Genomic DNA, 12151 nt, shown 5'->3' with positions numbered 1-12151 from the left:
CTTAGAATCACAGAATACTAGAATTGGAACGTTACGTCTACACTGCATGGATTTTTCAAAATACCTGTTTTGGAATAGGCATTATTCCATGCAGAATGAGGTTTACAGAAGTCGGAATAAGCTGTCCGTTATTTCGAAATTATTTCAAAATAACGGAACTGCTGTGTGGATGCTTGCATAGTTATTTCGGAATAACAGCCGTTATTCTGAAATAACTTTGCTGTGCAGGCACATCTGAAGGGACCTGGAGTTATCGAGTCCAATCTGCTGCCCTCATGGCAAGGAGTTCCACAGGTGAACTGTGCGCTGCGTGAAGAAATACTTCCTTTTGTTTGTAGAATTCTCTTGCCCCTGTTTCCAGGCCCAAATATTCCTTCTCATGGAGAATTTCCAATGAGAGATGAAAGACCCACTCTTTTCTTGAGAACTTAGCGTTCCCTGGCTCTTCAAAGCTATGAAGATGTCCACAAAAGTGCTCAGTGACAATAGGGACAAGGTCCAAATAAACGCCATCTTCACATATTTGCAAGAGCCACATCTGCCGATGAACTTCTGTGCCTTACCGTTCTAAGCCGTCACTTTAGAGAAGACACATTATGGTTGAAGAGTGAAGTCTGCCACACCATTCTAATGAGCTGGAGGGATGTGTGTGTGGCGGAGGAGATCTCCTATAACTTGATTAAGAAAGTGATTGAGAAGCCGCATTGTTGATATCTCTAGGCAAGAGGATTCCAGAGAGAAAATGCTAACTAGCTGAAGCAACATCTGTCTGTTATGGCACATGAAAGCCCTGGAGAAACGGGGGTGCTAGCACTAGATTAAATCATCTGAAAATAGGGGAATAAGAAATAGATCAGAGGCAGAGAGGATAAAAATAAAACTCTGGTCAAGATTTCAGCAGGCTGTCTGAGGGCCTCTGACCTTGAAACTCACTGGTGTAAACGGAGTCTGAACAGGAAACATATAAGCATGTGTTTTATGTTGCCACAGAACCTTGTCAGATGCAGTTTTGATCAGTGGAAAACTGTTAATGTATGTGCCTAGACACCAGCAAAAATGTACAAATCAGTATTTGATTGCTGAGGATTAATATTTCTGCAAAGGGACCTTAATGATTTAACAATAGTATTGTCATATTAGAGACAGAAGAGAGGTAGCAGCAGAGCACTTGTGTTAATGTCGAATCCCATTAAAAGCCCAACTCCATTTAAAGGGGCAATGTTAGGTTAAGAATGCCATAGTTTTAAAAGTCAGATTTCCCTAGCTATGCTGAAAATAACCCCTTAGGTGACTGACTGAAAGAATAGCAACACTCGTCCTTTACTTTTTACTCTTGTGTTCTTTGGCTGATGACTGTATTTCTCAAAACGGGTGATGGGTATAGATTAGTCAGTTTCACTTTTATTTCTAGTCCGTTCCTTGACAGTTTCACTCCAGCATCTCAGGCACTAGACAATTACTGGGAAATTAGCCTGATCCTGAAACCCTCGGCTACTTGAGCAAGGTAGCCATGCGGTCCGGAATGGCTTACACCCAGGCAGGTTGCCAGACGCAGGGCAGACACCCCAAACGGCTGGTATGTTCTATAATGGGAGTTCACCAACCCAGTAATAAGTGTGAACTCCTGGGTCACTGACTCCATGGAGAGACAGTTACAGACCACCAATCTATCTTGCCACCCAAGCAAGTGGAGCATAGTGGTAAATGGTTCCTTACCTGTTCTCCTTGGATGACAGGACAAGAAGCAATGGGCTTAAATTGCAGCAAGGGAGGTTTAGGTTGGACATTAGGAAACACTTCCTGCCTGTCAGGGTGGTTAAACATGGGAATAAATTGCCTGGGGAGGTTGTGGAATCTCCACCCCGGGAGATATTTAAAAGCAGGTTGGATAGACACCTGTCAGGGATGATCTAGACCAAAATTTCTCAACCTTTTTTTGCTCATAGCCCCCTTCCGAGCCTCGTTTACCTCTGTGATCCCCCCTCATCCACTGTTAGTTGGAAAAAAAGGTACATAATTTACCTAATGTTCCGGTTTTTTCCACGTGGCCCCCTAGAGGTAGGGTGTGGCCGCTGGGGTGCCATATGGCCCCCGGTTGAGAACCACTGATCTAGACAATGCTGGGTCCTGCCGTGAGTGCAGGGGACTAGACTCAATGACCTCTCAAGGTCCCTTCCAGTTCCAGTGTTCTATGATTCTATGAACAATCACAAAATACTCAGGTTGTGTCCTGTCCCAAGGGACAAGTCACCCCAGATCCACTGGTACTTTAGATCTCACACCAAAGAGAATGCCCATGCTAAACCAACTGCAGATTTACAAACTAGGCAAATGGAACGAGAATTATTTAAAGGTTAAGACACGTAACCAAAGACACACAAAGGAGCTTCACTCTGTGATGCGAGACATTGGGGATCTCTGCTTTTGTTTCTTGGTTCCAGCCTGTGTGGGAGCCCAAACAGCAAAGAAATGAAAAATCTTTAGGTTTGCTACTTTCATTTCGCTCCTCCAGCTTTCAGAGCGATGGGGGTGAGGCCTTCTGCACAGCACTGAGCCAAGAAAGCCATCAGCGGCCTGAAAAGGCCCGGCTATGGCTCGGGGAGGCACGTCGCCGACCACAGCAGCACTCACCGTAACAGACCCAGGTGTGGCTAACGCTGAAAGCATCGAGGAGGGTTACGTAACAGAGTAGAGGACCGGAAGCAAGCCGTGTGGCTAAGGTAACTCTGCCCATCTCTATCAACCCCCATGGGCACAGCCCCCCTGAGGGCAATTCAGGGGCTAGGCCCATGTGCAAACCTCCACGGGCCGGCATGTTGAAAACGTCTCCAAATGTTAACCAAAGCTCAGGCGGTGACAGCGGAGGGCACAAAGCCCTCCCTTGCCAATGCACTCCCCATCTAGACTGGGAGCTCAGAGGGGGAGGACATGGTGGCCAGCAGGCTAGTCAACGGCTCTGTACAATACGGTTTCCCGCCACGCCGCTTTGGGACAGGACCGGCAGCGCACTAGGTTCTTTTGCAGAGCCATCGCGACACCAAGATGCCTGCAGAGCTGGCTCCTGGGAACTCCCACGAGGAGACCCTGTGGCCTGAGATCGGGCGGCAGCTCCCAGCATCCTCTGCCCCCATCCAGCCCTGGCCTCAGTGAACATCCAGGTGGACGGTGCCTGTGATCAAGCGGGAATCATAGGAAGAAACCTCAGGAGTCATCAAGACCAGCGCACTGCCCAAGGCAGGACCAATCCCAACTCAGTCATCCCAGCCAGGGCTTTGTCAAGGCAGGACGTAAACACCTCGAGGGGTTGTCTAGGCTACAGGGTTTTGTCGACAGAACTATACCTGCGTCCACACTACCGCCGAGTTCTGTCGACATAACGTTGCAGCAAGGCCTAACAAGGTAGAAAGGTCTGGACGGGCCCATAACATGAGCTGTAAAAGAGGCTCCTTCGGCGAAGAACAGAGCTACGACTCCTGAGATTTGCTAGGATGTCTGAGGGGCACATTGTGGGTCAGGACTGAGGTGCTCTGCCTGAGAAGTACAGGGACAGACAGGAACTCTACAAATCATGATGTGGTGTGGGATGAGAAGAGTAATACCCAGCAGGTATTATTTACTACAGACGAGGGTGGCTGTGGGAGCCATCAGTTGAGGATGGCTGTGGAAACCATCAGACAAGGACGGCTGTAGTAACCATCAGAGGAGGATGGGTGTGGAAGTCATCAGATGAGGATGACTGTGATAACCATCAGACAAGGGTGGCTGTGGGAGCCATCAGACGAGGAAGGCTGTGGTAACCATCAGACGATGACGGCTGTGGGAACCATCAGACGATGACGGCTGTGGGAACCATCAGACGATGACGGCTGTGGGAACCATCAGACGATGACGGCTGTGGGAACCATCAGACGAGGATGGCTGTGGGAACCATCAGGAATATCAGGAAGGTTGCCTGATATTTTCTATTGTAGGATCCTGTTTTTCAGTTCTCGCCCTGCTCCTGCACCCTCCGTCCCTATCAGACCCCAGCTCCTCACCCTCTGCTCATTCCTGCACCCGACCTCCCATGCAAATCCGGCATCCCTACACCCAGCCTGCTCCCCCACAGCAACCTCCCACATATCAATCCCTCACTTTTGACCCCAGCCCAGAGCCTGGGAGGGGGAGGGGGGCACAAAATCTACTAGCCCTGGACCCCAAAAGAGTTAATCTGGCCCTGGGACCTTTACCTTCTTTCTCCTCCCTTCCGCCCATGGGGCTGGAGCTTGAGGGACGTGTCTTTTGTCTTGCTTCTCAGTTGGAGGCCACATCTGTGAGGGTTTTTTTCTCCTTCTCACTTGGGGGCCAACTCAGTGAGAGTTGGTGGGTGTTTTTTCTTTTCTTTTTGTGTGTGTGGTGGGGGATCACGAATTTTCCATCCCTCCATTACTTAAGCTTTATGCTTCCAAAAAATTTGGAGAGAAGGCAAACCACGGTGATCTGGTTCATCTGCCTCTTCTTAATGCTCAGGTTTTTCAAATCAGGAAGGACCACCGCGCACATCTGCTTGGGCTCCCTGCAAAGTACCGTTTTTTCCGGCGTATAAGACGACTTTTGATGTTAAAAAACATCCCCCAAAAATCGGGGGTCGTCTTATACGCCGGGTATACAGCTTTGCGGCTTTGCAAAGCCTCGGGGGAATCCGGCGGCGGGGCATCCCAGGCGCGCCTGGACTGCCCCGCCACCGGAGCCCCTCCACGGCTTTGCAAAGCCTTGGGGGAAGCCGGCGGCGCCTGCCCCGCCGCCTTCCCCCGAGGCTTTGCAAAGCCAGGGAGGGGCTCCGGTGGCGGGGCAGCCCAGGCACGCCGGGGCTGTCCCGCTGCCGGGGCGTCCTCAGAGGCTTTGCTCCCGGTGTCCCTGGTCTGCTGGGGACCGTCTCCAGCAGACCAGGGACACCGGGAGCAAAGCCGGGGAGGCGGAGGGGCGCTGGGGTATAAGATGAAACCCTATCTTTTAACTAAAAAATTAGGGGGTCGTCTTATACGCCCAGTAGCCTTATACGCCGGAAAATACGGTAGTGCTTCTCTCTCTGCCATCCCTGCATCAAAGCCAGCAAGGACCACCAGCTCTCTCGCAAAGGCAGGGGGAGCAGGTCTGAAGCATGCAAGAGCAGGGATTAAATGCCGTTTGTTTTGGAAGTTTGTGAGTGAGAAACAAGACGATATTTATCTGCAACCATTTATATAACTGAACTCCAGCTCAAAGACCTGAAAACTTCGTACACGGTGAGATGAATTCAGTAGAAGGTACTGAATCGATTTTTTTAGATGCAGATCATGAATAAATCCTCCACGACGTCCGCTTCAGAACAAAAGTCAGCTATGAAAATCATTAAGTCCTCGGTCAATAATTGATAATACGCATTTCAAATGCTAAAATAAATCGGTTTGTAGCTTTCTTGGACTGCAGGCTGTATCGAATTTCATTAGCCAGGAAATGTAAATGATCAAGGAAGAGCCTTAAATTGTCCTCTTCTTAAGAAAGCATATTTGTTACCCCTTTATCTCCTCGGAAGAGGGGGTTTTGTTGAGGTTATATACCAAGTTGAAGAAGTTACAAGAGACTATTCTCTGTTCCACAGACCTCTGAATTCAGAAGCTTACACACACACACACACACACACACACACACACACACACACACACACCTTCTTCATTTCATCAGTCCACAGGGCCATAGACTCATAGAATCCCAGGGTTGAAAGAGACCTCAGGAAGTCATCGAGTCCAACCCCTGCAAAGATTCTGCACAACCAAAGTACCCTTGAGTTGCTATTAGGACCAGGTGAGGCAAATTCTACCTAATCTTTCCTACTTTGTCTGTCTCTCCCGCTGCCGCCACCGCTTGTTCAAAAGCTTTCAGTCCAAGGACCATAAAGAACTTCCGAGATGAGATGTACAACAGAACGCATTCTATCAGGGATTGTATTATAGACATCCGTCTCGAAAACTTCAGTTGCTTCCAAGGGGATCGGTCTCTGCTCAGAAGCCTTTAGTGTCTTTATAGTCTCGCTAACTTTAAGAAAGAACAACCAATAACCTCCCCCCCCCCAAAAAAAGTGTCATAGCATCAGGATTTCAAACGTATTCGGAACCGCAAGCAGGTTTCAACGTTCAATTTATTTATTTTTTAGAAGAGGAAAAGGGGCACATTTTTTATGATATTTTTGGGAAACCTGACTCTATTTTTTCACTCGGTTCTACTCAGCATCTCCTTAGGAATTCCGATAATAGAGAGGTCCTCACTTTCAAGTGCTTTGATGGATGTGGCTACTAGGTTTACCTATCTGTGAAAGAACATGCACACAGGGAGAGAGAGAGACATTGGTTCAATGTGTTTTCTGGATCTTCAGCATTGCTTGTGACAAAAAGTAGCACTTGAGAGCTTTCTAGTTATTCAGAAATTTGTCGGTGGCTGAAAGAACAGACTGAATGTTGGACTACGGTTTACCAAGCACTACAAAATCAAAACTCTTTTCTCAGTTCTTCAGCCTGGTAGAAGACTGTATAAATGTCATAGGCATCCGTCTGAAAATCCTAAAATGCATAGTGAAAGATACGGCATCTCTTTTCCTTGCTGTGACAATGATCAAGACTCATACCTTCTACAAGAATAAATTAGGGCTCTCAATTAACGTGTGTTAATGCCTGTGATTAACTCAGGGCAGAATTAATGTGTTGATTTTTTTACTGCATGTTAATTGCAGGCATTTCCACATGGTGCTGCCCCTTTGAAATGCTGGGCCTCCGTGCAGCGCTGCCTCTTTGAAACGCCACAGCAGCGTTTCAAAGGAGCAGTACAACGTGGAGCCCGGGGTCAGCTGGAGTCTTATCATTGTTTAACAGCGCGATTAATCATGTGATCGCTTGACAGCCCTAGAATAAATCTCAGGAGGTCTGCAACCAGGTGACCGTCATCAGAACCGAATGTGTGTCTTTTTATTGTCCTTGTAAATTACATTTAAAACACTACATTGGAAGGCCTTTCTTGTTACAAAGTGAAGCGCTCAAAAGGTAGGAAATATCCAATTCCAGGGCAAACATTCACGGGTAATGGTTAGCAAACGTATAAGCAACAGAAAACACCAAGGAACATTGTAATGGAAAACATCGAGGAACCTTAGCTAGCCGCCTTGCTGCCAACAGTGCCCCTGGAAGCATGACTGTAATTATTCATTTGTTTTTAAATTGATTCTTGTGTTAATTTGCCTCCTGTTCCAAAGAAGTGTTTGTCAGGCTCTTCCCTGAATGACGTGTGGAAAGGCATCCATTTCTGCACCAGTTATGGAGAAGTCTTTGCATAGCCAGGGAAACCACCCAATGACCCATGTCGGGAACAACATGCTTGCTCACGGTGAGTGCTGAGTGGGTTCTCCATGCCAGAACACCCTGACGCACAGGTCACACCATTAGCACAAGAAGAAATAACGGAGGGTTTGGAAATTGATAGGAATGGGAGCTCATTGATGATTCGAACAGAACGGGGAGAACCCAGCAATATCAAATGTTTTCGTCTGCTGCTCTGGACCCAAAGTTCAACCCTTATGTAAAATCAATAAGACCCATGTTGAATGGATTTTGTATTTGAGTCAAGTCCAGAATGTTCCAGGAGCTGCCGCTTTCTACCAAACCAAATTAAGAAGGAAGCTCTGAGACACGACAAATTGAGTTGTGTTCCCGTGCACAACATCATCCGCGTTAACCCCCTCATTTAAGTTTTAACCTATTTAGCGCAGCCAGGACTGGTACATTAACATCCAGCTGGCAGTTTCGGGAATTAACAATATCTTAAACAGATGTTACCAATAAACCCTCAAAATACAGGGGATTTTTTTTTCTCCAGCAGGGATTAGGAGGCCATGGAGTAATTAGTTCTGAAATACTTTGTCTGGATTACTGTGCATTGCTGTATGAAAAGAACATAGCTTTTTCTCACTAGTCTGGAGAATACGTTCCATTTTGTGTTTCAAAGGCATTTACTGTCTATGGATGTCTGAGGTGATAGTAAGACTAAGTTCTTTCTCCAGTCTTTGAGACTGAGGCCAGGTCCACACTATGGGGGAAGGTTGGCTTAAAGTACACAATTCCAGCTACATAAAAAACATAGCAGGAATTGACGTTTCTTAAGCTAAGCTATGGTGCAGTCCTCACAGTGGGAGATTGATGGGAGAAACACTCCCGTTCGCTTCCCTTACTCCTTGCGAGGAATAGGAATACCGGTGCCACTGGGAGCACCTCAGCGTTTAATTTAGCGGGTCTTTGCTAGACATGCTAAATCAAACGCTGGAAGATCGATTACCAAAGTGTCGATCTTCCCGTAAGTGGAGATGGGGCCTGAGAGGTTACCACAAAGCATTAAGACACTTGTATGCAATTCCTACAAAGTGACATTTGTTTTCTCATGTTCTTCTAGAGGTGTCAGAGTTGAAACAGACCAATTGTCCCTATCCTTGAGGATAGCCACTGAAAGTAGGAACTGCAGCTGGTTGTAAACGAAGGAGGGTTGGTACCTTGCTCAGCACTTCTAAAGAGCAGATACGAGGGTGATGTTTTGCTAAGGACTTTGAAGAGGACAATATTTCACCCTGTCTCTCTAAACACTAGGCACCAAGAAAACAAGGTACTGACATCTCAACTACATGGCTGTAGAATGCCAGATCATAAGAGAACCATTCTGATTGGCTGCCCATGACCTTGGGCCTTTGTTAGGAATATGCATTAAAATGTCAGAGATCATGATAGCTTTCTTTATTTGTCTGTGTTCGTTCCTTTTGGTCCTAACCGTGACTGAGGCAGCTAGAACAATGCTGGAGGAGGAGCGTTTTGAAATTTCAATAACTCTTTCGCAACAAAAATTGGAAATTCAATGAAAAAATCATCGGGGGGTTAAACGACCAGATTGGAGGTGGAAGAAGATTTCCATTTTTGACCAATTATGAAGACAGTTATCGTTGTTCAGATTGTGAAAGTTGGATGGCATTCCAGTCAGGAAACAGAAACAATGCCTGGTGGCCTCTATAGCCAACCCAACCCAACTCATGGAGCTTGATTTGGAAATATAAAAGACTCACCACCAAGGCTATGTCTAGACTGCAGGCTTCTTTCGAAAGAGGCTCTTTCGAAAGCATCTTTCGAAAGATCGCGTCTAGACTGCAGGCGGATCTTTCGAAAGAGAAATCCGCTTTTTCGAAATAGAGCACCCAGCGAGTCTGGATGCTCTCTTTCGAAGACGGCCTCTTTACATTGAAGAACGCCTTCCTTCAAAAGAGGAACTTTCGAAGGAAGGCGTTCTTCCTCGTGAAACGAGGTTTACCGCCATCGAAAGAAAAGCCGCGTTCTTTCGAAATAATTTCGAAAGAACGCGGCTTGAGTCTGGACGCAGTGGAAGTTTTTTCGGGAAAAGGCTACTTTTCCCGAAAAAACCCCTGAGTCTGGACACGGCCCAACTGTTTGTGGATAAAGTCTACACACCAAGATGTAGTCATAACAATTTGTTGGCAAGAATAAACATGCGACAACTGTGCACTGCCCCCAGGCAACTCAACCGGAAGGCAAGTGGCAAAATATATGAAATGAAGGAATCGCTGTTATGTCCTTATCTCTGTCTGCTACTATGCTACATGAAAACCCGGACACAGACCAGCTTCCAAGCAGAGTGTAAATTGTTCTAACAATTGTCAGACACATCTTCTCGAGAGAGGGAAGAGAAAAGATTCTGTCCTTTCTTCTAGCATCGCTTCCATCTTGTCTGACTCCTCTGCCTGTTGTGCCTTAATGAAAACATATTGGAACAGTTTAGTTTATGTCTGTGGAATCTGGTTTTCCCCACACGCATCAGAGGGACGGTTTTCAACTGGTACATAACACCCTTGAATTCAGATAGCAGCAGGGGAATTTCTGTCCCTGAAAGTCTTGTGTTTGCATTGGAGTGCCAGAGAACAGCGGTCTCCATCTACGCCCTCAAGGTGAAGAACAAGCAGACCCATGCTGTGCTTTTCAATTTCTCATCAGCTCTATGAGCCGTCTAAAAAATTAGTTCATTTTGTTCTCCAGGAACATGTTTCTAGGGAGAAAATGTTCAAATATGATGCCGCCAATAAAATGAACTCGTTCGACACAAGAATTCTCCCTTTGATACTTCCATCTCTCGCGTCTCACTGAGGTGCTAGCAATTTTGGTCTTGGCTCCAGTAACAGAGGATGTGAAATATTTATAACATTGCTCCTTTTATTTTCGAGGCCTACATATCGCTCACATTTGCAAAGCTTGTAAGGGAAAGAAAGCCAAAGATCTTTATTATTCAGTCTTTTAGATATGGGTATAAAGAATTTACAGTCCAAATGAACCAATTTCGAAGAGTAAGAGGAGAGGGGTTTAGAGGTCTTATCAGTTACTTTTCCTTGTTGCGTTCTCTTGGAAGAGTATGTAATATTTATAAAGGGAAGAGCTGGGTACTTTTATGCAGCCGTTCAGAGCCAACCTTTTTGTTTCTAAATATTCATGAAGGAAACTGCAGAATATCAATAGCAAGAGGCATACTTTTTAATATAGTTTCCACATAATTCTCTTTTTACATTTATTACCTGTGCTGTATTTTTTGTATCTTTAAACCTTTTCTCTTCATTACATGGGTTTTGAGATATGGAGATCTGTAAAATTGGCAATCTGCTACAGCGGCAGACAACACACACTCATCCTGTCTGCAATTTCCCGCATCTCTTTACACTGGCTGGCAGCAATCGGAAAGCACACGTTCTACAGAGGTATCTTGCAGGAACCCGTGTTGCGTCATTCGCATCTGCTGCAAAACCTCCCCAGGCATGTAGACGGTGTCATGCCCATGAACCAAACCTGGCTTTGATGTGGTTTCTAACGCCATCTCTGTGATCAGTATCTCAGCCCTATGCGGGACCTGTGGGGACCGTTGTGCTGTCCTCCCCAGCTGGGCTCCTGGCCACTAACTCCACAGCTGACAGCCCCAACTGGATTCCTCTTGCCACCCGACTCCTGGCCACCAGGGCTCACACATTAGAAATCTGCAGTCTTCTACATTTGGAGACCAATAGGCCAATGCCCCTGCCAATCCTCCTGTGAGGTTTGGGTCTTCTCCTTGAACAAAGAGACATGGAAGACCATGAGTCAATTGAAGCTCATCCATTTATACCCTTGTGACGGACCGGGCCGTGTCTGGGCACAGCTGCGGGCATCCGCTCAGGGCGAATTGCTCAAATCTGGGGTTCCTTACAGCCCCCGACTGGCAACCTCTCCACACAGGCCACAAACCAGTCTCACAGAGCGCTTCAGCAGCCTGCCTGAAGCCTCCCGAGCAAAACCCCTCCGACACCCCAGCAATATCCGTGCCCCAGATGGCCCCGGGCCTCATACACAGGTGGGGGGTCCTAGCACCCAATCCCACCTACCCCGAACAAGTCCTGTCCGGTTCCAAGAAACCAGCCACAGATCCCTGGTCAATTTACCCTCTGGATCTTACCCACAAATCACGCTGGGCCAATCCTTTAGAATCTATATCTAAAGGTTTATTATTATAGGAAAGAAAAGCATGAGAGTAAGGTTATTAAAGTACAGTACGTTACATGCACCGAATCTCCCAGTTCTCGATGCAGGCTCTAGCAGAGATGTTACAGCTGCTGGTTTAAAAGTTCTTATTGCACATCCTAAGATCAGGATGGGTTCACAGGTCTTCCGGGCTCTTCAATCCCTGCAGTGCTGCCTCTGGGATGAAGTGCTGAGCTGAGAACAAAATGGCATCGACCACATGGCCTCTTTATACTCCTTCCTGGCCTCTCTTCTAGTCTGCAGCAAGTCACCTGGTCAGAGGCCAATCTCTATATTTCCTGCTGGCTGCCCTCAGGTGACACATCCCATTCTTTGGGTGTGTCCATAGCCTATTGAGAGTCATTGTTCCACAGGGCTTTGCTACTCAGCCTGTCCATAGCCATGCTTAACCACATTCACAGAAATATTCAGCTTCCACACAGATTACAGATTCCTACACACACACATAGACATTATACACTCACATAAATAGCGTATATAAGATTAACAAACAATAATCTCCCATTCAATACCCCACATGGCTCCCCCCATACCAA

The sequence above is a fragment of the Pelodiscus sinensis genome, chromosome 10, assembly GCF_052426305.1.
Source record: "Pelodiscus sinensis isolate ZL-2025 chromosome 10, ASM5242630v1, whole genome shotgun sequence".
NCBI classification, from domain to species: domain Eukaryota; kingdom Metazoa; phylum Chordata; order Testudines; family Trionychidae; genus Pelodiscus; species Pelodiscus sinensis.
The sequence above is the reverse complement of the archived record's forward strand: the minus strand, read 5'-3'. Positions refer to the sequence as shown.